Raw genomic sequence first — 23,602 nt, forward strand, 5'->3', positions numbered from 1 at the left:
GGCTAGTCCCGCTTGCTCGAGGTCTATGGCTCCTACGTGTTCCAACCAGGCACGGTCACATTGCACGCTCATGACTCCTCGCTCCCTCTGGAAGATACTTTTTCTCTGTGGCTTGGAGTTTGCTCGTATTTTCTCTATTTCTTATTCTTCAGTGTCGTATTCCACGGTATCCACCTCACCCTCACTTCCATCACTGAAGGACTAGAAGTCTTCATATTCGTCATTCGAATTTTCTTCATCAGACTCCTCGTCATCTCCTAGGACTCGGTCTATCCCTGGTTGTTGGTCGGGCACCAGGGCCTAGTTATACATGAGGTTTAAGTCATGCACCCTGGTCCATTGCCACTTGGATTCATCTAAGAGATCCTGGAGTGGTTCCAGATTCATAGCTGGATTGCCAGCTAGCTTGTGTGATAGATATTCCAGTATCTCCTGGAGTTTCCTTTTGTTGGTTGGGACATGGGAGTTGACGGGCTTTGGCTTCCCTTAGAGGCTTCCTGCCATCATGTAGACTGGCATGGAGGGTGTGTCATCAGCCTTGCCGATTATTGTGATGGCTTGCTCATATGCTTTGTGATCAGAGAACGGCAAGTCGATTGTAGCAAGGAAATGCATCCAATCCCGCTCGTCCTCTGGGCATGGGACTTCTTAGCCTGAGTATTACCTTTGAGCATAGCAGAGATGGCATCTAAGTCAATGGATGAGGTCTTAGTCCACTCCCTTCATGACTATAAAGTCAACAGAGAGCTGGACACCTGCGATCTTCACTGGCCAATTCTTAAGCACCCTGAATGGCTTAACTCTCATACCGTTCGCTAGTGTGACATAAAACCTAACAGTCTCAATAGGTGGGTTTCCCCAAGTCTGAAGCACTGTGTGGCTAAGCACACTAACCCCGGCCCTCGTGTCTACGATTCCCTTCCTCGTTGTATCGCTTAGGGCTAAGATTGATAAGACTGCATGCATCTCGAAACCTTCCCAAAAGGCATTGACATGCAAGGACTTAGGCATAGAGTGCAGTGTCAAACTCGGTATTTGTGTTTCTGCCTCATGGTCATGAGGGTCATGGCCCTATAGCAGTGCCTAGGCTTGGCCTTAGCGGTACCGCTTGTTGTGCAGTTGCTTCTCTTGACTTTGGTTGTGGGAGTGAGGTCGACGTACTTATGCTGGAGAGGTCATCGATCCCATCCTCTATGATGGGATCAGCTTCCTTTAGGTGTTCTTGGGCTTCCTTCACCCATTCTCTTACCTTCTCTATGGCCTCTAATTGTTGCTTCGGTTGCGGGTATTCCCCTACCTTAGCGCTTCCCTTTTCGGCCGTCTTAGGGGCTGATGTCTCTGCTTCTGCGACGGAGACCTTCTTTCCAATGGGCAGAGTTGTAATACTCTCCGTCTTTAGTGCGATTTTAGCTTCCGACTTCCTCTTCCGCCATCTATGGCTCTTCTTCCCGATCGAGGCTGCATTAAGATTGCTAGGTCCTAGCAGAGAGATGCTAGCGTGCTTCGTTTGGGCACGGGTCATGACCCACAAGGGAATAGGCGTGGCCTCCCCGTCGTGGTTCTCGACAGCGAACAGCCCCAATGGGACCGATGGTTCGTTGGGCTGAGCTAGATGATGGTTTTTTGCCTTGGGCAGTCAACGAAAAGATGGGTGATTCCGCACTCGGCACACCTTTGGTCAGCCTTATCCCTATTTTTTTGCTCCCTCTCAGGGCAGCGCGATGAGACATGACCTGGGTTGCCACACGTCCAACAGGTGATTGGGTCCTGTGCCTGCCCTCCTAGGCCCTTACCTCGTCCTCTTCCTAATGCCATCACCGGGACTGGGCGATAGTCCATGAGGACAACATTGCCCTCGTCGTCATGCGAAACGTAAGGGCATATGTAAGCTTCCTCCTCGTTTGGTTCTTCCACATAGTGGACAGGAGTGTCACTCAGTGGGTGGGTTACGTAAGGACCAGGCAGCCTAGGAATGCCTGTAGGATTTATTTCCATCCTAGGAATGGCTGGCTTTATGTCGTTAGGCGTAGGGAGGGCCAATGGGGCTTCCCTTCCGAAAAATGGATGCGGCCTATTCACTAGGTAAGACTGGCCGTATGGTTGTGAGTATGGAAGTCTCCTTGGCAATCTACAATGCGCGACGTCATGACCGAACCTACCGCAGTTAGCGTAAGGTCGTGACCTAGGGTCTTGACACTCGACTAGCAAGTGGTTTCCGCCATAGTACATGCATTGGATGTGTGGGCGCGTTGATCGTCTCAACATATCTTGCAACTTGGCTAGTTCCATTCTAACGTCAGCCAAGTCTTGATTCGTTTCGGTGGTTTTTCCCTTATCTTGGGATGATGGTGTTGATCGCTCACTCGAGGTTGACGCTCTCTCTGAGCTTCGCGAATTGGTCTCCTCTAGGTTCACGCTTCTGGAGCTCCGCTCCTTCAGTTGATCGTCAACTCGGATGGCCTCCTCAAAGACCCTGGCTAGCATGTCCCACTGCAAGCTCGAGTTGCCTACCAAAGCCTTGTATAGTTTCTCGTTCTGAATCCCGCTGATGAATACAGTTGACACTGCTCTTTCAGTCGGTCGCTCTCCAGTATGGATTCTCTTGAAGAGACTTCGTACATGGGTCACGTAATCGCGAATGTCCTCCTTCTCTTTCTGCTTGACGTTCATCAAGTGTACTAGTAGATTATCGGAGTATCTGGGCTTGGCAAATATCTTAATGAAGAGATCCTTGAGGCCATCAAAGTTGGCTCACTCCGCGTTATCTAAGCTCGTATACCACGTCCTACCTTTGTCACCCAAGCAAAGCCCAAATGCTTGCGAGCGTTGAGTCAGGTCGTTGAGGCCGTTGGCTTCGCAGACTTGCTCGAACTGCTCGACAAAGTTGTAGGGATCGTCATGGGGCTGGTACTTATCAAGTTGCTTGGCAACAATAGGGATTTTAGCTTGGCTCTTTGAGCCTTGGTTTGCTCCCAATCCTGCGAGCAGCGATGTCGCTAGAGTCGTGGCACTTTGCTCTGCAGCCATGTTATCGAGCAGTCGCTTCATAAGAAGCTCACTCAGCGTTAAGTCTCCTTCTAGTGCCCTCTCATGGTCCGTTTGATTCCTACCAGCCAAGTTCAGTACCCGCTGCACCTCTCGCAACTCCATGCCTTGCCTTTGGTTCCTGTTGAGAATGTAAGCTTCGGTATTTGCGGGTGTGTATTATGTGAAAGCACTCTTGTGTGCTTAAGATTGTATGGTGCATGAATATGGATGAGAGATGTGGAGTAAAGTGTGCCACATAGGGCACACATGTAAAGTGTGGGTTGTATGGTGTCACATGGGAACACACATGGAAAGTGTGAGGGATCATTGATGGAGTATCTCCTCCTTTATATATGTAACCTGTGTATGCAATGAAATAAGAAGAGAACATTTGTTGAGTGTGCATATTGTTTGCCTTCTCTTTGTAGTCATGGAGTTCCTTGTCTATTACAATCCTCCGTGATAGTGTATCAATCATTTTGTACACACCATGATCAACCCCACATTGGGATTCTTGACATGGTATCAGAGCCAAGGTTTAGGGCTATTGATCATGGTGTACTTATATGTGTAGATATTATTGTATGTGGTTTTCTCGAATTTAGCCTTAGTATGTTTTAGCCATTCTTTCCTTAAAAATCTTGCACACTCATTATTATGCTGGTTCACGATTTCAAGGGAGCTAAAATCTTTTGAGAATTATGAAGAGGCCATCAAATGAAGGATCTTTGTATAATGGAAGCTAGAAATGGAGTTTTTCAGCACAAGTCGTGGAGCCACAGTCAACAAAGAAGCTGCTAATAGAAGGCAAAGGATGGAGAAATGGAAGTTGGGTTGGCTTCAACAACAATAGGTGAAGAGGATGAGAAGCCTGTTGATATTCTTGGTCAAAAGATAGAAGTTGTTAGTCTCTGATTCAGAAGCTATTAGCTCTTTATTGGGCTCTTCAAAGAAGCCCATTGATATTACTAGTACAACAAAAAGTTTTTCTTGCAAACATGGTGTTACAAAGAGAAAGTTATGAGAAGGTGAAGCCCATAAAGATGCAGTGTCAAGAGAGCATGCTAATTTCAAAGGCCCACAAGGGAACGGAGAACAGAAGTCGTGAAAGAATGACGGAGCTAGAGGATGGGTCTAGCTCGAAGGGCTTCCAAGGAAAAGAATGCGGCAAAATACACAGAGAGAGATAGAGAGAGATCGAGATCAAAGCATAGCCTTTTTATGGGGACTCCAGAAACGGGAAGGAGAGATGTCGGAAACTCGCAGCCTCTGTCATTGGAGGAGATTTTAAAGAAGCAAAAGGAGGAAGCTCTCCAACAGGCGAAGCCAGTGTTCTTGACAAAAGCTCAAAGGCAGCAACTAGCTCTTCAACGTCGTGAAGAAGAAGTTGCTGAACAAAAGAAATTGCTTGAAGATCAAAGGAAGCAGCTCTTTGGGGTCGCTGAAAGTAGCCGTAAGCAGAAGAAGGAGCGAAAGCAACTGCTGTAACACGTCAACTTCAGAAATATCAGAATATCACATCTATGGATGTGAGCTCAGGCAGTTTTGCCAAAATGCCTTATGCCAAAGCTATAGTCATAGGCATTAAAATACCAGAAGATGCAACTGTTGGGGTACATCCCATCGCAGCTGTGGGGTGCATCCCGTTGTAGCTGGGGTACATCCCATTTTAGCGTTGGGGCGCTAGTGGATGCCCTCGAGCTCCTCATTACCTACCTCAACTCCAACCTCCCCAATGCCATCTTCATCTATGAAGAACACCCGCAAAACCCAAGCAGCACAGTAGCAGAAGGAGAAATGAAAGAGAACAATGTAGAAGAAGATGAGAGACGATAAGGTGCCACCTGTCTCACAAGGATAAACTCTTATCGTTAGTTTTTCATGAAAATGAATATTTTTGTGAGTAGTCGTTCCCACATCATAAACAAGAGCCACAATGAATTCATTTCTAAGCATAATGCTTAGAAGCATGCAATTGTACTCACCCATGGTATGAGGGTACTCTACCCGAGCCCACCTAGAGGCTCAGAATGAATGTATCTACATGCATGTGTGTCTCAAAAGAGTCTATTTGAGACAAGGTTGCACAAGAATTGGCTTGTGCCGGGTTCTCTGCCCGAGATTAAGATCTCAAAAAGAATTTTGCGAGTGTGTGGTGTGTGCACATGATTGTTGCACCTTGAGGTTTTTCATACCTTTCCCAAACATCTAGAATTTGTTCAAAAAGGATGGGGTAGGTTCACCCGAGCAAGTGGTGCTCAAACGAACATTGTACACGCACATAAAACATGCATATGGTGGACTAGAAGTGTCTAGTCATATAAACACTCCAATATAGCATTGAGGGGGAGTGTTAAGAAGTAGCAACTGCGGTCATGCAATGCTACATTGGATGGGTGATAAGGTAAAGTAAACACCTCGCTTAAGAGGGGGTGTTGAGAATGTAAGCTTCGGTATTTGCGGGTGTGTATTATGTGAAAGCACTCTTGTGTGCTTAAGATTGTATGGTGCATGAATATGGATGAGAGATGTGGAGTAAAGTGTGCCACATAGGGCACACATGTAAAGTGTGGGTTGTATGGTGTCACATGGGAACACACATGGAAAGTGTGAGGGATCATTGATGGAGTATCTCCTCCTTTATATATGTAACCTGTGTATGCAATGAAATAAGAAGAGAACATTTGTTGAGTGTGCATATTGTTTGCCTTCTCTTTGTAGTCATGGAGTTCCTTGTCTATTACAATCCTCCGTGATAGTGTATCAATCATTTTGTACACACCATGATCAACCCCACATTGGGATTCTTGACAGTTCCTAGCCTGCTGATCCCTATTGTACTCAGCCATTCTTTGCAATGCCTTGACGGCTAGCTTTCTCTCCTCTTCTAGGTCTGCAATGATAGCGTCCGCCGTCCTACCGCGATGCTCGTACCGAGCATGAGCATCGTAAATACTGACCAACTGCAGAACTGAATCTGGAAAGGCTCCTAAGTCGAATTCCTCATTGTATCTGTGGTCTGGACATTCTTCTGCCATTATCAAGTTGTCGTGCTCCACCAAGCTATCGATTAGGTTCAGTAGGCTCGTCAGATCCACTTTGTCGGTGTCCCTTGCTTGGTTCTACCTCTGAGCATTGATGGTTTGTCTCTGTATTGGGTTCTCTCCTATTGGTGGGTTCCTTGAGAGGTTTATCTGGTTGAGTTCCTTCAGTTATTTAATACAATCCTCAATTTAAAGCCACTCAATGTGTCTTTCCTCGTGTACTTGTGCTCAATCAGGCTTTCAATTTTCTTAAGTGTACTTCAAGTGCAAAAATTCAGGGTGAGTTCAGCAACCACTTCCTAGTCGTCTTACACACTCTCGCATTGTTTTGGGCCGAATAGTCTTGTTGGTCACCTTCCTGGTCGTCTTGTCAGGGTTTAGGGTTTCCCTAAGTTGTTGCCTCATTCATTTTTGGTCCGATCAGGCCTTACAGCTCAGTGGGTCGCGCCTAAGCCTCTAGGTCTCGCAACTGCCCACTTCTAGCTGCTAAGCAGCGGTGCCCTACGATTTTGCCTATTACGCGTGCCAGAATCAAGTTCTGAGCGCCAGGCTTTTGATAGTTTGAGCTGTTGAGTCCTAGCCGGATCAGGTCAATTTTCTGAAAATATGGTAAAAATCTACAGTCGGCCCAACTGGTCCAAATTGCAGGGTCCGAGTGGGTTACTCGGACGAGGTCACTTGGATGGGGTCACTCGGACGGGCCGAGTGGTTGACTTGGACAAGGTTGTTCGGATGGGCCAAGGCAAGTGGGCCGAGGGCCGAATTTGATACATGGTCGAGGGTCGAGTTTGTCCACCGTCCAAATTATAGAATCGGACGGGTCGATTATGGTTTTGGTCGGATGGGCCAAATTCGATAAGTGGCCGAGGGCCGATTCTGGGTCTTGGCCTAGGAGTGGCCACTCGGACGGGCCAAGTGCGGCGCACGTAAACCGCGGAAACTCGATTTCGATCGTTTCTTGTGCTTCATTCAATCATACCAGGCATAACGTTCTAGATCCAACCTAAGGGAGTAAGAGAAGGGATTGATATACCTGGATGGAATGACGGGCTCGTCATTGGTGCCATCGAATTGAATCGACCGGTAGCTCTCTCCCTCTCTCTCTCTCTCTTTCACACTGAACTGTTGCAAATGAGTGTTTCCTTGGCCTTTTTGCTCTTATACCCCTTTTTGCGTATGGTGTTGACACCCCCAATCACTCACTTACCAATATTAAGCATCGCAAGCAAGCTTTTTGCCATTTTTGCACGATTTTGTGCCCTGTTTGCATTGTTTTGCAATAGTAAACCCTACCCTTCTCCGGTGCGATTTCCTAATCCTATCCTACTCTAAATGCAACACGAATCGAAAGTAAAATACTGAACTAATTTCTCCATGTTTCCTAATCATTAAACAAACAAAATAACCCAAAATACTTACTTGTTTTGAAGATCAAAAACATCCAAACTTCCTACCTATCTCAAGCTCCATTTTGGGGATGAATCCCTTACTTCGATGCTCGATATGAGGGGTGCTAGTGCTTAAGCTTGAATCCGTTGGTCCCGGCAATGGAACCAAAATGTGGGAGCTTTCACTCAACCGCCAAGACCCACGGACCGCTTATTGTTTCAAGCATTCCAAGCGAGCTCTAATGGCTATCTCTCACCTAGCCGACGCGCCATCGATCCTACAGGTGTAGTGAGCTTACCTTAGTGCCGATATGAGTTGCCTCCTCTCTTCCACACATTGATAGCTCCATGATCCTAGATGCTAGCTCAAGCATCCTCAAGCCTCCTCCACCTCCAAGCTTCATCCTCCATAGCCGAGAGCGTAAGAAGAGAGAAGGGAAGAGAAGAAGAAGAAGAGGAGATGGTGAAGAGCTTCACCCTCTTGATCCCTCACTCTCACACACACTCACTCCCTCACACTCTCACACTCCCTCTCTCAAGAGCACACACAAGCAAGAAGGTAAGAAGGAGAGAGGAAGAAGAAGACTCATTTTGCCACACACCAAAGAATTATCTCTTATTCACTTTTTGAACTTTATATATACAAACCCTAAAATCCCATGGGCACCCATCCCTTTTTTACATGACCGGCCATTGTGGCAAGGTCCTTTTTCCCTTTTCCTCTTTTAGCTCTGTGCCTCTAGCCTATACCCGTCTAATATTTTACAATGGGCACAGGAGGGACCCTGGTGCTCTTTTACAAGGATTTTTCGAGTTTTTTGAGGCGCCTTTTCTTTTAAGGTTGCGCTTTTTGACCCGGTCCATCTTTAGGGGCCGCTTGTGTGTCTTCGCTCTTTTTTCATCTTCCTTTGCTTTTTCTCCATCTTTCGCCATCTTAACTTGGGGTTAACAGATTTCCTTATCCCTATGAAAGATACCTATGATCAAGTCCCCAGTTTTCAAGCTGATTGGAATAAATTAATTGTCAATAACTGGATTCCAATTGATTCATTGTCTTATGCTGATGGATTTATGTTTTATGAGAAAAGGTTATGTGCAACTATTCAATTTAGATCATTTGTATTGCACGAAATTCATTTTCCCGCATATCAAGGCCATAGAGGTATTATTTCCACTTTATGTACATTGATTGAAGATTTTTATTGGCCACAGATGGAATCTGATGTATTTAACTTTGTATCTGAGTGTTTAATTTGTCAAAGAGTTAAGCGACACCATGGTAAGTAGTATGGTTTGTTAATGCCTTTTTCAATTCTTGAAAAACCATGGGAACTTATTTCAATGGATTTTATTATTGGTTTGCCTAACACTCAAGCTAATCACGATATGATTTGGAATATTGTAGATTGGTTTAGCAAACAAGCATATTTCATTCCATGCAAGAAAACATTAATTGCATCTCAAGCAGCTCATTTGTTTTTGAAAACTGTTTTCACTAACCATGGTCTACCAAAATTTATTATTTCTGATCGTGATTCTAGATTTTGCAATAATTTTTGGATTACTTTGTTTGCAAACTTAGGAACAAAGATTGATTTTTCATCCGCATTTCATCCTGAAACAAATGGACAAACAGAAGCTACAAACAGTACAACCTTGGATCTTTTACGTGCATACACAATTTCAAAACCACAAACATGGGATACACACTTGCATTTACTTCAGTTTACATGCAATAACACTCGACATACAACTACATGAAAAGTAGTACATGCTACTATTTTTTATGACATTAAAGATATGATTGGCGAAAGCCTAGCAATCATATACTAAACAAGCAAACAAGAAAAGAAAAGCTATGAATTTCACAATTGATGATTATGTTTGGTTACGAATTGAAAAGGGAAAACTACAAAGTATTGAGAAATATCCTTTTGTAAAGTAAGCTCCTAGATTTTATGGACCTTTCAAAATCATTCACAAAATCAATGAAAATGCCTTTAAATTAGAACTATCCCAACACTAGAAAATCCACAACACTTTTCATATCAATTTTTATGACCTTTCAAAGGCCAATTACTTGTCAACCCTATCGACCCTGTCTATGAAAATCCTCCTTTCTTAGAAGAAGAAACTGAAATCCTTGAGTCTCATACTATTTTAGATATCGACTTTATGACCACTAGAACTGGTAGTAGATATTCCAGATATTTGGTGAAATTTAAAAATCATCCTGTTGAAAAAGCCCAATGGATGCACACTCGTGACCTACATGCTTACCCCTCACTGCTCGCTTCACATTGAGCTAATGGCAATTGAGGACAATTGCTATCCCATCCCGGGGTTATGATGCCAGGAGGCATATTCCACGGTGGATTCTGTGAGGTTTTGTGGCGAATTTCGTAAAATTATATTTATTTTCCAAGGCTCGTACACAAGGTGGATTTCTTGTGCAAAAAGTTGATGGGGACACCTATCCTTTTTGGGCGTCACGTTAATTTAATGTGCAAGTGGGTAATTCCATAAAATACATATTTAAATTAATGGATGTTTATGAGTTTAGAGTGCACACTCGTATTAAATTAAGGTTAGGACAGAGTTCCAACTTATTTATTTATTTTGTAGCTGAAGACTGCTAGGTATTCACTTTTGTCGGTTTAATTTTATTAGTTTCTAACAATTATGAATGCTTCAGTTGATGTGTAGAGAAGGTGGTGGTGGCATTGGGAAGCACTGAGCGATAGCATGTATTCAAGTTATTTAGAAGAAATTATCATTTTTTATGGGCGCATGTCTTAGGTGTGGCACCAATATTTATTTTGACGCGCTTATTTATTGAAGCACTTGACATATATTTATTATTTTGTATGCGCATGGACGCACAATTTAAATATTCATTATTGGTCATTGTATTTGGGCACAACTTTACTCTTAGGGTACCCAACCGCTTTATTCTTTATTTGGACAAAAGCAAACACAAAAGCTAAAGCATGCTAATTGTAAATTTGGGCTATTTTTGAGCTTAGAGATGAGTAAAATATTAAATACATGCTTTGTGGAATGCTCACACAAGGAATGGGGGGAGATTGTACCCAATTGGTCCTCTTGCTTTATGTCGTGCAAGTCTATTCTCTTGGATTTTGAGCAAAAAGTAGATTTCTTTGTTCTTGGGGACCTTCTGGTGCTCGCTACGTATGCATACAGCATCCGATTTGCACACCAGAGTTTGATGGTATCTGCAAGAGGTTTTCATCAGTAATAAAGAGGGCTTCAAGTTTGAAGATGGATGAAGCATGGGAAAAGTTGGATTCTTTTGAGGATATTCTTCATGATGCTTATGAATGCCATGATGATCATGAAGGCAAGAAAGTCAGGTCTTGTTTAAGTGTTAAGTATATTGGGAGATTTCTTACAGCAGTTGAAAAGCTCAAAGAAATGATATGAAGATGTTTTGGATTCCGATTAAGATTGCAACTCAAGTTCAAGTGATGCTCCTAATGATGATTGGTGCTCTTTACCCATGGTCTTGCCAAAGATTAAGGAAAAGGGAGTAAGAGAAGGCTTTAATAATCTCAGTTCAATTCCATTCTCATGGTGGTTCATAAATTAACTAAGATATCACACTTTATCCCCACCCACAAGACCATTATTCCATAAGGCATGGCCCAATTTTTCCTTGAATATATCTACAATTATCATGGGTTGCCAAATAAAATTGTTTCAAATCGAGGACCACAATTTGTGTCAAGTTTTTAAAGAAGTCTTCTCAAGCTCCTAGGCATCCAAATAAATGTTTTTTCAACCAATCATGGTCAAAGTAATGGGTAAATAGAGATAGAAAATTGAGTTTTTGAATAATATCTCAAATGTACAATCAATTATAATCAAGACAATTGGTTGGGTTTACTTTCCTTGGTTGAATTCACCTACAATAATGCTAGTTATATCTCTATAGGCAAACTCCATTCTTTGCAACATTCAAATTAGAGCATTAGAGACTGATTTTTGCTTTTATGGAAAGATTCATGTTCTTCTCGCCATTCTTAGAAACTAGATTATCAAAGACGTGGGTTATTCAAGATCATTGGCCAAGTTAATCTAGTCACTTATAATATTTACTTACCACAATCCATGAGAATTCACCCAATATTCCATGTGTTAATCTTGGAGCCTTTCTATACATCCTCAATAAGGGGGAGGAACTTACAACCAACCATCACCACTTGTTGAAATCAAAGGTCAATAAAAGTATGAAGTTGCGACTATTATTGATTCCAAAATTTCTCACAAAAGGCTTGAATACCTTGTTCATTAGATGGGATATGATACTAATGAGCGAACATTTAAACCAACCTTCTATCTTTGTCGAGCACATACTAAAGTAAAGGAGTTTCATCAATGAAATTCATTGAAAAGAAAACCCATCGCTCCTTGTGAAACTCACTAAAGGAGGGGGTAATGTGATGGAAGCAAGAAACCTAGAATCTTCTAGAAGCTTTTAGAAGGTTTAGAAAAGTTTTAAAAGATGCTAAGAAGGTTCACTAAATCTTTGAAAGGTTTTAGAATATGTTTAGCATCAATGCTTACATTATTATTTCTTATATAATTACTTATGTTAATGATTATTATGTTACTAATAATACCAACATCTAGAAGCTTCCCCTTAACATCCTCAAGTCTATTATAAATAGGGGTCTAGGGCTACAACATATTCAGTCTTGCAAACACCAATTGTTGTGAGACTCTTGCAATGTAAATCCTTTGTAGTTGCAATGAAGGAGACCTAACTGTCCTAACTAAGGGGAAAAAGAGAGAGAAGGACTGCAGAAGAAGAGGGAGAGGAGAGAGAAAGACAAGAAGAAGAGAGAGAAAGAGGGAGAGAGGAAGAAGAAGAGGAAGCCATGGAAGCTTGAGAAGGTGAAAAGAGAGTTTCTTGATAATTTCTGTGATGCCTCAAAATACCCTCTTACACCTTATATACCGTCAGTGTGACTGGTATGTTCCCATGCCATATTCTCGTGATCCCCGTTCATTACAAACCATCCTGTCTCATAAAGTTTTTGTCCTAAAAAACAAGGGATATAGTCATGGACTGTAAGAGTGTGCTGTAGGAAATCAGCCCTAACTTTGTGTGGGCAACTCCGAATGGGACAATTGAGGTGTCATTACGGAGCCCATGAGATGTACTTTCAGCCCATGTGGTTGGGGCGGGGCTGCAATCAGGTCAGAACCAAAACTGGTACAAAATAAAGGGATGTCTAGGAAATTCTACTGTGCAGTCCCAGATGGAATGGCTGGAGAAAAATAGCCATAACTTCCACTAGGGAACTCCGATCGGGGCAAGTAAGGTGTCAGAACGGAGCCCTCGAGGTACACTTTCTGGCCATGTATGGAGGATGGGGCTAAGAGTGGACCAGGACCAAATCTGGTACAAAACAGGTGGCTGTCCCGATGCAGACTGCAGCCGAAAACAGGGGTCATGGTGAGGTACCAGCCAACACAGCCTCCTTGAGGTGTGGAAATTCATCCAATATAGATGTTGGGCACCAAGAGGCTTCCTTTATTGGTAGGTCTTGCCATTTGATCAAGTATTCATGTATGGAACGAGTGTGGAGTTGCTTTTCATGTTGCCCAACGAGTGCTTTCAGAATGTACTGAATAAGGCCCTCCTCATCTATGGGTGGGAGCTCCTCTACATGATCTTTGGGAGTGCCAATGAAAGGTTTCAATTGGCTCACGTGGAAGACGTCATGGATCTTAGTGGTGGAAGGAAGTTGGAGGTGGTAAGCCAAGTCCTCGACCTTCTTAATTATCTTGTAGGGCCCATAGTAATGGTGTGCCAACTTGTTGCAAGAGCCGTCCTTTAGTGTGGCATAACGGGATTTGGGGACCTTGAGGAGTACCATTTCACCCTCTTGAAAGTCAAGGGGCCTTCTTTTTGCATCAGCATGGAGCTTCATGTGCTCTTGAGCCCTTTTGAGGTTTACCTTGCATTGTTGAAGTAGAGGTTGTATGCGGTCCAGCTCTTCTTTTCCCAAGGGGTTGAGCTTTTCATTGAAGATCACGGTAGGAAGGGGCACCCGATAACCATACAATGCTTCGAAGGGAGAGACTCCAATGCTTGAATGAGTGGAGTTGTTGTAAGAAAATTCAGCCAAGTGTAGCCATACATCCCAAGAATTTTGCACATCATGACAAAAATATCGCAAATAAGTTTCAAGCCACTTATTGACTCTTTCGGTCAGCCCATCCGTTTGGGGATGATAGGCTGTAGACAGAGCCAATTTGGTCCCCATGGAGCTGAAAATGGTCTACCAAAACTGACTCCCGATCATGTACTATTACTTTGGGCAAGCCATGCAACTTAAAAACATGCTCCATAAACTAAGTGGCAAACCCTAAACCCTAAGCCCTAAACCCTAAGCCCTAAACCCTAAACCCTAAACTGGGATTTTGTAGGGATGAAATGGGCTGCTTTAGTGAGTCGGTCAACTACCACGTAAATGCTATCCCAACCCTTCTTGGTTGTAGGTAAACCAGTGATGAAATCCATGGTAATGTGGGTCCATTTTCCTTCGGGAATAGGTAAAGGCTGCAACAAACCACCCGGTTTAAGAGAGCTATCTTTATTTTGTTGGCAAGGCACACATCTAGACACAAAGTCTTTTACATCCCGCCATAGGCCTTTCCAGTGGAAGCTTTTTGAAACTCGATCATATGTTTTGAAGACCCCTAAATGGCCAGCAATCGGGGAAGAATGCATCTCTTCAAGGATCCTTTGGGTGAAGGGAGAGGCATGGGGAATCACAATACGGCCACGGATCCAAATGAGGCCATTATAGAGCTGATATTGGGAATTCTCATCCAAGACACCTTGCTATAATTTCTGGAAAAGAGGGCTGAATTCAGCATCAAGCAAGTATGCCTCTTGGAGCTCTTCAATCCAATCATGGTGGAGTTCAGTGATGGATGAGACCTTACATGCCCACATGTGAGAGAGTGCATCGGCCACTACATTGTCCTTTCCACGGGTGTGGGTAATCTCAAAGTCATAGTTTTGTAGTGTCGCCACCCATCTACGTTGTTTGGGAGTGAGGTTGGGCCGATTCAAGAAATATTTGAGCACACGGTGGTCACTTTTTACCTTAAATCTGCTGCCATACAAGTAGTGATGCCACTTTTTGATAGGATGAATGGCTGCCAACATCTCCTGATCATAGACATGCAAGTCTCTCTCTTTATCATCCAATTTTCGGCTCTCAAATGCTATTACCCCATGTTCTTGCAGCAAAACTGCACCAATACCCCGTCCACTAGCATCACATTGGATGGTAAAATCCTTTGAAAAATCGGGGCATACGAGGATGGGAGCTGAGGTGAGCAAGTCTTTCAGCTGCTGAAAACTGCGGGTAGCCAATTCATCCCATAAGAAAGCCTCTTTTTTTAGCTGGTCTGTTAATGGGGCTGCAATTGTGGCATAATGGCGAATAAATCTCCTATAAAAGGAGGAGAGACCAAGAAAACCACGCAAGGAGGTAGTGGTAGTGGGGGTGGGCCACTCCCGGACACATTGTACTTTTCTAGGATCAGCTTGGATGCCTTTTTCACTAATGATGTGTCCTAAGTACTCAACCTCCGTTTGTATAAAGACACACTTTCTTTCTTTGGCAAAGAGACGGCGCTCCCTCAATACATCAAAAATCTGTCTAACATGCTTCAAGTGCTCATGCATTGACTTGCTGTAAATGAGTATATCATCAAAGAATACCAACACAAACTTGAAAAGCCATGGCTACAATATCTTGTTTATTAAGCACTGAAATGTGGCGGGGGCATTTGTGAGCCCAAATGGCATGACAAGGAAATGATACAAGCCACGGTCAGTCCGAAAGGCTGTTTTGACTTCATCACCCGCCCGCATTCTGATTTGGTGGTAACCGGATCTCAAATCAATCTTAGTGAAGTAGTGTGCACCCTTGAGTTCTTCAAGCAAGTCATCAATTCGAGGGATGGGGTATCTATTTTTGACGGTGATCTTATTGAGATCACGGTAGTCAATGCCCAAACGAAAAGATCTGTCCTTTTTCTTAACCAATAGGATCGGGGAGGTATAAGGGGAAGAGCTAGGCTCTATGAATCCCATCTTGATGAGCTCCGAGAGCGGAATTTTGATGCCGAGAAGTGCTTAAAAATAGCTAAAAATTACGAATATCAAGGGAAAAATATTCAACGTCGAAGGCGGCGGCTCGATCTAAGACGATTTTAAGCGGCAAAGTGCTTTAAAGGCGCCCGAGCGACACTTGTTGATTTTTCATAATTTTTTAGACTATCGTGCGGGTTGACAAGAGTTACCGGCCAATGCAGGATGCCAAGCCAGACGCCTAGGATTTTTCAGAGCTCAATTCGGAGTCCAGACAGGGAAATGGCCAAGAAACCGGTTAGAGATGCGAAGAGGTGGACATTAGAGTGGTCAAATGGGTGATGCCTTTTGGGGGCCCAAAAATTTTATGTAGCATGAAACTTTGGGCAAAATCGTGGTGAGAGAAAAGATGGAGGAGCACGCCGCCTATATGCGCCGAAAATTGCGCCTAATGGGAGAGAGATCAAGAACCCAGCCTACAAACACCCTGCCTAATCGATTATGGGGCTTCATTCCCCTCTGCCTTGCTGACTCTATCGCCTGTCTTCACCCCCCCAATGGTGGCCTGAATGCAGAGATGGAAATCTAGTCTTTCTCTCTCCTCCCTCTCTCTCCCCTAAGGGCAGATTCATGTGGTGAAGAAGAAGAAGAAGAATGGATGACGGATGCTTGTCCAATGAAGACCGGATTGCTCCGTGGCTCAAGAGGAAGGAAGATTGCTGATTGTGGACTGTCATGAGCATTAATGGTGGCTGGAAATCAATCCCGAGATATGACAATTAAAAACCCGCAACCCGCAAAGAACGGTAATCTCATTTTTACAAAGGAAATTGATGTTTTATGCAATTTGCTTCATGAATACTTGTTCCCATGGGATGATTATGCTTTATAGTGTTGTTTGCAATGTCTTCCAACTGTTTATGCTTAAAAAATCAGAAAATCATAAGTGTTGTGGATGAAATTAATAGTCTAAAACTCGTAAAACACGTGAAATATGGGAAATTTTGGTGTTTTTGAGATATCAATAGAAAATATAATAAGACACACCAACTAAATTTGTATTTTTGCTGCAAATGAACCTAAGGGACACATGCCACAACTCATTTTGAATTTTTAGTCATTTAATATTGCAAAAAATACAATAAAAATAGGAAAAATGAAAAAAAATAGGGGAAAATTGGATTTTGAGTGCCGAAAATTAAGGAAAAATAAGATTCATGTTTGTGGATGTATGGGGGGTTAGAAGTATGAGGTTTGGCCTTAGTTCAGCTCTACCTTTATGTTTTAGTGAGTTTTTATTGCTTTTTATACAATAAAATGTGGAAAATGAACCCTAAACCTATGCACCATGCACAACCTAAATGGGTGAGGGGGTAGAGTGTATAAAAGGTGTTTAAATGCTGAATGAAATGATGAAAAGATTGCTGGTTTTTATGCATACCATTTAGGTTGGTCGATAATTAAAAATTAAGAACCTAGTGGCACGAGGGTTTCTCGGTGCTAGGTTCATGCAACGCCGCATACGAGCAATAAAGAAAATCATTGAAAGAAATGTTTTCCACATGTGCACAATGCTGATTTTTCTTTGTTTGAGCACGTGGACAAACACAATTTGCATAAATCATAAAGAAATTTAAAAGGTGTCAGACAATACCTCCTGGATGCATGGCAATTGCTTTCTAGAGGAATATGACCAACGTTGAGAGTAAGGTTGTTCCAAGCTGTAGGCTAGGCGTTGGGCCCTAAGGGAAAGAAAGTGAGGAAAATGGTACATTCCTAGATACGATTAATTGGTACCTTGAGTGGAAGTATGTGCGATATTGTGTTATATAAGTTTAGCGACACATCGAGGGGCCAATCCCCAAGGTGTAGGAGAGTCACAGTGAGGTAGTGACAGTCAGCCGTGGGAGGACCTCCTATGTTTGTACTTCGTGCTATTTGGAAATGTGTTGGGACTCCCTCTGAGGAGTGTTAATTGGGTTAGAGTTGGACTACGAGACGTGATACAAATACAAGATGTTTAGGAAGATGATGTATGTGTCATCCATGCTCCTGGCCGCGAGGCCGTGGGGTTGTTGAGTGCATAATAGAGGTCCGGCTAGTGCATGAGCCAATATTGGCCCGTTTTAGGTCCCATCAGTGGTGCATTTGTCGGAAGCCGCTTAGAAGTGGCCGTTCTCGAATCCTGGTTGTCTAGGGACCAGTTAGCAGTTTATGCCAAAGGATACTGAGATTGATCCGTTATTCATCGATAAGCATCGTCTAGCCGAAATCCAAAAGCAAGAGAGAGAAAAAAGAGCTAGGCGACGTGCTGAAATTTTTAGGAGGTATTCCCCTAAGCGTAGCGGTGCTGAACCCCTACGAGGGAGTGGATCTAGTGGTCTTGGTGTCACAAGCAGTAAGTTAGGAGAAGGTGGAAGCTCTAGTGCTCCCCTTTCTTCCATAAGGCAATCTACATCAAGTGCAGGAGGTGTAACCTCACCGTCCCCTATTCCTAGTGCAAATCCAATTTCTGTCATGGCGCAGCCCATTGCAATTCCTACAGGAACGACGGATTTTCTGGCTTGAGTATCTTCTGTATTTTCCAATGCTATCTTCTACAAATCTCTAGGCAGCATACCCGGATTGTTTTGAAAACATAGAAAAAGAAATTACGCTTTGCAAGCGGGGCTTCCCTCCAAAGGAAAGCTTTAAGAAGCTCCCAATTATTGAGTGCATACTTCTGAGAGGTAAGAGATGCAGGGTGGCTTCTTAATTTGTCAAATGGCACAGATAACTCTTGTTGAACATGGAAACCCACATGATAAGAGTTGAAAGCATCTAAGAGATCTTTCACAGTGATGAACCTATAAGGCTTAGCTTTGTCAGCCCAATATTGTTCATGATCCTTCATGGATGTAACCTATAAGGCACAGAATCTATGGTGAGTTCTTTGGTTTTTTCATCCCACATTAACAAGTACACGTAAAGACCAAAACTACAAAGAAAATGTAATCTATAAGTGAGTTATGAAGGAAAGTAACAAAGACGTTACCTCTTATAGAAAATCATGAGTGCTTTTTATTTCAGGACACTTGAAACCCATATCCTCAAAGAAGTTCAAAATTGACTCTCGAGGTCCTTGGTAGACAATGTAACCTTCCAAAAGTAGAACCACATCATCAAAAAGCTCATAGTTCTCTGGGGCATGCTTCAAAAGTGATACCATCATTGTGCCATCAAGCAAGTGCACTCACTGGCTCAAGAATTTCACAATTTGGTAAGTGGTGGAGCTATCAAGTCCCATAAATATTTCATCCATGAACAAGGCTTTGGCAAGTCCTACCATCATTTCACCTACAAAATTGCTTACTGTTAGAATCATAAAGTCTGAGCCACAACCTCTTTTTTGAGGCTTCAACTGCCAACATGGCCAAGCATAGGATTGAACAGACAAGGGCCATGGAAAATTTTGCTATAAGCTAGTGTGTACATTGCCCCATGCAAGAAATGAAGCTCTGTTCAAAGTAACATACTGGTTGTTACCCTTTGCTTCTGTCCTCCAGATATTCCTCTCAATATCTCATTCCGGACAAAGGTATCAGCACAAATATTGAGTCCCAAAATCTATTGGCATGAATTTAAACACAACACATGCATTCATAGTCAAAACCATAAGCATTGACACTATCATCCTTAGGAGCATTGAAAAGGGAAAGATGCCATACCTTTAAGACATAATCTGTGACAATACTAGTTTCTTGACCTTCCATGGCAACTGCCTGCAAATTTTAGAATAAACGTCAGCAGATAAATTATGAATGTTATACAATTATAACATGCCACACTCTCCAACGTCACAATACATAAATGTGTCAACATAGTAGAACAAGCTTGGGTAAGTAATAATCACCTTCATAAAAATATCCAAGTCAGGATTTGGTTTGATTCTTGCTTCTTCTTCTCTTCTGAGAAGCTCCACCAGCATATCTATTCATAAGCAGTTTATAAGCTCTCTCTTATGTGCTTTGATGGTCACTCCTTATTCTAAAGAAGTTCATCTTGCAAAGTTGTAATAATGAGTAAAATAAAAAGGTCCTAGGCATGCTTACCATGTCGTGTACCTACACCCTGACAATGACCACTAAAATCCAGTGTCTCATAAACAGCCATTTCACTGAAATGGATATTTGTCTCACTAATGTATGCTGCTGTTCTTTGAGGAACAAATTCAGAAAAAGTATGATCATTGTAGGTTACTTTTCTGAAAGCCTGAAAGACTTTGGTGTAAGAATGTAATATTTATGCAAAAAAACAGTATTTGAACTTGCTACTAGTTATTAAGGTGAATGTAGATATATTTAAGCTCTGTGTTAATCCCTTCCATTCTACTATCTTTCATGATCAAAGGTTTGGTCATTAAACTAAGCTTACTTTAAGTTCAGAGTTGATCTTTCCAGCAAGCATGAGGAGCAAAGTAGTCTTCCTTGAGCCTAGGGGTCCAAGTAGCAATGTCATCTATAAACTTAACAAGCAATAACATCAGGATATGAGATCCAATTTACATTATCTGCGGCAAGGTAGGAGCATATGTTTGTATCTGTCAAGTCATGGAGTCCAAATGGTGCTGGTCGAGGCAAAGTTTCCGCAAGTGCAAGATACTCAAGCATGAAAATCTGCACAATACCATTACTACATGCACAAGCAACATGCAAACTTGAAATGGCTAAGCCCTGGCCTTGTCAAACCTACAACAAGTGGCTGAAACCAGTTTGACATCTTTAACTTGTGAATCTTTTGAAGATTTTACTTCCACAAGAATTTTCACATAAACTATCAAGATGAACATTTCTCCCATCAAGGACCAGACTTGAGCCTATTCCAGATCGTTGTCGTCCTGCATTTGACTTGATAGTCCAATGTTTCAAGTGATTAGCACCTGCTGTAACAAAAAAACTTCCATCTAAATCCCACTTGTTGCTCTAACTTTGGCTATCAATGCTGTAGACTTGAAATCCCAGAGGCAAACTAAACCATCATGCAAAGATCCAACTGAAACAATATGTTTTCCTAGGCACAAAAGGCAGCATAAAAATTCAGCTGGAGTTTCCATACTCATTCTTGTTAATGTGTATGCTGATGCCAGTATTTCAAATACATGTTGCACTACAAACTTTGGACTCCCAAAAAATGAATGTCTACTACTACTATTGATGTGGAGGTTTGCCAACCAAGCCAAAGCTCTAACTCACCATTAGGAGAGAACTGCACACATGAAACTTCATATTTTTGTGATTTTAGCTCAACTAGGAAAGACCCATTGGTCACATCCCAAATAAGAACAGTTGGGTGATGCCAAGATGACTGACTCAAACAACAAAAAACCACCCAGCTTAGTGCCAAGAAACCTCCAACCCTATAGCTCTCTACATAAGGACTTTTCAACTGATTGTTGAAGGACTGAAATTGCAGTCATTTTGCAGATGATATATACCTTTCCAACAGCAATAAGTTTGCCTCCATGAGGTGAATAATTGCAACTTGGCAAGATTCCTATCAGTCTTGGGTTAGGGTCATACTCTACCAATACTTTAGGTCTTGTTGTGGTAGATTCCAGCGACCATGTCGCTTTAGTTTATTGTCTGGTCATTTGCTTCAAGGCAAATACCTAACTTTCCTTTTCCTTGGCAATTATTTCCCAAGAAAAGTGAGTAACAGGATGATTACTCATCCTCTTGTAAGTTAAATTCTTTCAATAACTTGCCAACCTCATTTCGAGAGATGACAAAACTCTCTTGTGGACAAATCTCAAGTCTATACGATGTTGCAACCTTTTTGCACATGCGTTGCATCATTCCACGGGATCATTCCACCCATTGAATGGCGTCCTCCGGTCACGGAATTACCTCTAGCCGAGTAGCAGGGTTTAGGGTATCTTCCAACCCATTCCTAATTATGTTGGCCCATGGTCCTAGAAATTTGCAACTCCGTCGGAGTTTCATCATTTGAACGAATGATCCTTAGGATAAAACCTTAGATCATTTTATGCATGAACATCCAATTGATTCGACATTTCGTGAACGTGTGTAAGATCTTTGGGTTCAAATTGAGTGTTATGCTATTCCACATGCAGAGATATTAAATGAGTTTCCACATGGCAAACTTAATCAAAGAAGAGCTAGATTGACTCCTCTAAGTTGGCTTCATTGCTCTAATGAATCGATTGGAGTGAATCTTGGCCATTGTCATTGTTTCCAAGAAAAATAAGAAGCTCAAAATTTGATAAGATTATAGGAGGGAAATGCTGCAACAATTCTAGATTCATTTCCATCCTGTACCTCGACACCATTCTCGATGAGGTTGCTAGTCATGAGATGTACTCATTTTCAGATGGATTTAGTGGTTGGAACCAAGTCAAGCTTGCACTGGGGTGTGTTTGTTTGTACAGTAATGTGTTTAGGCTCAGCTTCTTTTGAGCAAGATATGTAAGAAATATTTGGGCCCTACTTGACATCAAACTTCATGAGGGTGTTATTGGATGACTTCAATTTCTTTAGAACACTTATGTGTAATATTCCCACCCGTGAATATTGATTTCCCGCACACTGCGTAAACCTCGTGCAAAGGTTATCTTTCATATTGAAATTGCCGGCAGTGTAATCTGTGACCTGCACGCGAGAAATCGGGACCTCCGCATTGGCAAGGCAAACCCGAGAGTTCAAACCCGCAAATCACACGTAAACACCCTCTTGGGAGGGGAAAATTGAATATTATCAAGGCAAATTTTTTTATTTTTATCCCTTTTCCCCAGCCGATGCACGGCTGGAGGAGAGGGAGTGTGGGGGGATGGGACTTGGAGGAGTCGTGGGCTGCATGGGGAGGGGGGGAACCCATGCAAGGGGCCACGTGGTGGAGCCCTTCTCTCCCCCCCATGCCTATATATACACCCTCTTAGGTGTTGAAGAGGGGAGAGGGAGACGAATGCTGGAGGCCAGAGGCTGCGTGGAGAGAGGAAGGTAAGTTGCTGTCGTCGCTGGGAGAGAAGGAGGACGCCGCCGCCCTGCTGGAGACCACCAGGCCGCCGCCCATCCTCGTCATCGCCATCAAGTCCCCGACGCCTTTTTCCTTCCCAATCATTGGGCCTCCCACGACGTCGTGCTGATCTCCAGAAGCTTCCTATTAGCTTCTTAAAGAAGCTTCTAAGGATAAGGCCATAAGCCTTGGTCCTACGCGGCCTTTTCGGTTTTAAAACCGGGCCTTCCATAAGCCCAAAACCCGCAAGCCCGGTACTCTCAAGGATCCGCGCTTTGGAAGGAATCCCCGGCGTACGAGGAAAAAGGGGAAAGATCTTGAAGCTGCTCGCAACGGTTGGAGAAGACTCATCGATCGCGTAAGGGTAAAGGCAAACCGGAAGTCCGTAAGCACGCTAACGATGGCTCCCAAGAAGTCGCAAGCCGCGCCTGCGGGAGGTTCTTCTCCTAGCATTCACGTGGACATCTCCCCGAGCCCACAGACCCAGGTTTTTACTATTGTGATTTCATACTAAAGTAATGCGTTAAGCATGACAACTCCATGGATTAGGAAGCAACCGTGCATGTTCAAATTCACCTAACCTAAGTTAAATGCAATTGGGAAAAATTGGTATTTTCAATATAAACGCTAATCGTCCATCCATCTTACGACCTTAACAGTAAATTCCCTTGTCGTGCATTTTCAAAGGAAAGCCACATATTGCCTAGGGTTAAAGAGAAAATTGTTAAGTGCATTGGTCATGAAGGAAAGGAGTATTTTTGTAATAACTCCCTTCGTTAGGATTCGCATGAGGAAATTGTTAAATTCTTTTGCACGGCATGAAAAAGAACCCCGATCTTATATAAGTTGCATGGGAAAAGATGCTTGCAATTAGATTAAATCGACACTTGCCTTAGTATTGCATAAACTTCATTCACGATGTTGTTGTATCTAAGGGTCGCACTTATACTTTCGCAAATTTCATTTCATCATGTAGCATTCAGGAATGATTG

The 23,602-nt window shown here is 42.8% G+C and overlaps 1 pseudogene; it reads right to left on the reverse strand.

Annotated features, from left to right (window-relative positions):
- Positions 1-18,636: 18,636 nt before the first annotated feature.
- LOC148039680 (ABC transporter G family member 39-like) lies at positions 18,637-20,436 on the reverse strand (annotated as a pseudogene).
- Between the last annotated feature and the right edge of the window lie 3,166 nt (positions 20,437-23,602).

Source organism: Lygodium microphyllum, chromosome 2 (assembly GCF_053477565.2).
Source record: "Lygodium microphyllum isolate KBCC chromosome 2, Lygodium_microphyllum_v1.1.10, whole genome shotgun sequence".
NCBI lineage: Eukaryota > Viridiplantae > Streptophyta > Polypodiopsida > Schizaeales > Lygodiaceae > Lygodium > Lygodium microphyllum.